Consider the following 3,390-nt stretch of genomic DNA (forward strand, 5'->3'; position numbering starts at 1 on the left):
CATACAGGTGGATGTTGCAGGTCGATGTGCCTGTATGCAGCTCTGTATTTTAGTGTCCTATCTATAATGGTCGACCTATGAGCTCGGTTGAGTCGCGGATGGCTACAAGGTGTACCCCGCCGCGCGCGTGTAAAGCACTACTGCTAAGAGACGCGCGGTCAGCTTGCCTATATCGCTGCGGTATGGCCTGTGCCCAGTTAGTGACCGGTCTGGTTGTATAGACTGATACATTAGAAGCGTAAGCACAGTAAGCCAGCACCATGATGCAAATGTACCGAGAAATCGACAGTGACCCCATGTGCTTTGGCTACCGCGAGAGCGTGGCGCCGACGAGCTTACGAAATAAGTTATGCATAGATATATCAAACAACACGCCGAGCTGATAAGTGGTAGCGAGATTACAGCATCTAACGTACATGAGCTACTATTCGATTCAAGTCTAAACACCACTACAACATGATAATCTGCCTATATCGATATGGTTTCGCATATTCGTCATACATATTAGAGCTTGCCACTCGGAAAGGATCTACGTCACTCGGTCAGTCAGTAGCTATGCAAAGAAGTCAGTAAGTGCGCCAGCTAGACAAGTAAGATTAATGCATGTGAAAGGTAGTGGAAAGACCCTTTAGTAATATCATAAAGAGCTCAGCGGAGCAATTTTAAGACATAATATTGGTGTTTGTGGCGACCTTCTACCTGTCCTAAAAGATACTTCACGCGTGGAACGGATCAAACCTTGCTCTAATAGACCGTCGCAATCAAAGGAATAGGCGTATTTACTTCAGCTAAACTGGGATTTCGTAGTATCATTGATACTGACCCGTCTTCTGAACAGCGTATATTACATTTGCAGCCACGCGCGCCTCCGATTCGTCTCATTCGGGGAGCTATGCGCTCAAATGGGATTATAGCCCAAACCTTCCCGGGTAAGATGTTGCTCATCTTGCAGATCACGTTAAACCCGGGCAATGTCTCCCATAACATGTGAACACTAAGAATATTATGTGCAGTGTGATTTTGGAACGTAACATAAGTAGATCACAGTGTACATATATTATATGTAGCTTCGCTTTTAAAAGAAAATCTAAGCACACCGCAGCGCAGCAGAGGTGGTCAAACCTCCCGGCACCAACCAACCATGCCCTAGCGTCCGCGGAGCGGGCGCCCAGAGAGCTAGTTTCCCGCCACCTAAACTTGCAGCCTGTCCGTCCGTCTGTCAATAAGTCCGTCCGGTTCCTTTCTTGCTGCTTTTTCCTGCCTTTTCGCATGGCTACACCCGGCCTGTCTAATATATTTTCGTCCCATCGTACCGACCGCGCCTACCTTTCTGACTCGACCTAACTATTCCAAAATTACAAATATATCCAAAAGCGTGACACAATTAACTCGCGCCCTGATTGGTCAATACCTGCTGACCTGCGACACTGACTGGATCTGTCGCACGATCAGACCGCCTCTCTCCCTCGCGATTGGACGTAAGGTAAACATTTCTGCCGAGCACGAAACGCATCGATTGGTTGCAAACAGCCAGCAGATACTTGATTATTGCATTCAGCAGCGCAAAACCTGTCGTATGTACTGCAAATCGGGCACAGTAACCACCTTTTTTTCTAAGAGCTCTGTAAATAGAGATATTTATTATTATTAATGTAGACTTCACAGACCAGTATTTTGTAAGAACTCGGCGATGCTATTTTCCACAGCCTTTCTGATGACGAAAGTATTTTTTTTAATATTAAAGTAGGCTCACGACCAGCGCTTTTTGTAGGGACTTTGCGAATATATATTTTTTTTACTTCGCCTGGCACTCACCATTGCCACCGTGCAATGAAAGCGCGCGGCTGCACGGTCATTGCGCTATCTGCTCCCGTGCAAAGCACTCGACGAATGCATGCGCGCACGGTACATAGTGTTTTTAGTCACTTTTATCGCATGTAAAGTATGTATTTGTTTGTAAATCTGATAATAATATTATTAAAGCAAAGCAAAATAGTAATAGTATAAAACATTAATATGTTGCTTAATAATAAATACCAGCCTTACAGTACCGCGCTATTGGCTAATATTTGGACGCAAGTAATTGGTTAAAACAATATATTTTGCTAACTTACTCACAGTTTGCAAAATGGTGGGCCCTACGTGCAAGCAATGCGAGGCGAAGATTGACCCGCTTCTGCTGAACCCGCAGCGGTCTACGACGGATTCCCGAGAGCGCTGCGTCTGCTGCGGGAAGCTGCAGTACGGCTACGCATTCCGTACAATCAGCGGACGGGACATCGTGCGGCGCTGTATTGCCTGCGAGAGCGGCCCAAAAGCGGTTAAGCTCTGGGAGAAAAGCTTCCACCACCTGATTCGGCCGAAGTGCGCCGCCAGGAAAGCCTGCCAAACGTCGAGAAGGTGATGGGCCCTGACTGGTACCTCAAGAAGAAAAATAGACACAGCCGCCCTCGCAAGCTGACCGCCCGAAACGTCAGGTACATTGAGCAAAAGAAGCAGCAGAAGAGCAGGTGATTTGGATATACATCCTTATATCTCCTTACCCCGCATAGTTTTGTATACTGGCTGACGGTGCAAGGCTTGGGGTCGCACATACTGTAAGCTGACTGTGGCGCTACCAAGCGTGCTGCAACACCTAAAGAACGTTACGTGTTTCATATGATAGTTAGCACATGGTATCTACTGTGGGCAGCCGCAAGCTGGCCGTTCCTATCCGCATACACGTCACGTAGACGACAAGTACACTCACTCATTGGGACATAAGCTAAATCATGCTGTATGTACCATCAATTTTTCACAGCGCGTATTCCACTAATGGGCGCTCACAAATTGAAACTACAGTATTAAGTGAGTACTACACGCTACGATACGTTGCTGTCTACGTAGACATGAACACATGTGCGGTAATGCAGACCATACAAGTGGCTGTCACAAGTCGATGTATCTGTACGCAGTACTGTACTTTAGTGCCCTATCGATAATGGTCGAGATAAGAGCTCGGTTGAGTCGCGGGTGGCTGTAAGGTGTTCCCACCGCGCTTATATATAAGTGCTGACTACTGCTAACAGACGTGCGGTTAGCATGCATGTATCCCTGCGGTATGACCTGTTTACAGTAAGTAATGCGCTTGGTCATAATGATACATACATCAGAAGAGTAAGCACAATAAACTACCATCACGATGCAAAAGTACCGTGAAAGCAACAGTGACCCCATGTATATGTTTTGGTTATCACGAGCACGTGGCGTCTACACTCATTGACCACCTTGCGAGATATGCATCGGACCCATCAAATAGCACGTCGGGCTGTCAGGTAGACAGCGAAAGTACTTCATCTAATGTACAGTGAGCCACTTTTCGATTCAAGTCTATGATATATACGATCTGAT

This window comes from Phytophthora infestans, genomic scaffold, assembly GCF_000142945.1.
Source record: "Phytophthora infestans T30-4 supercont1.173 genomic scaffold, whole genome shotgun sequence".
In the NCBI taxonomy this organism is placed as follows: Eukaryota; Oomycota; class Peronosporomycetes; order Peronosporales; family Peronosporaceae; genus Phytophthora; species Phytophthora infestans.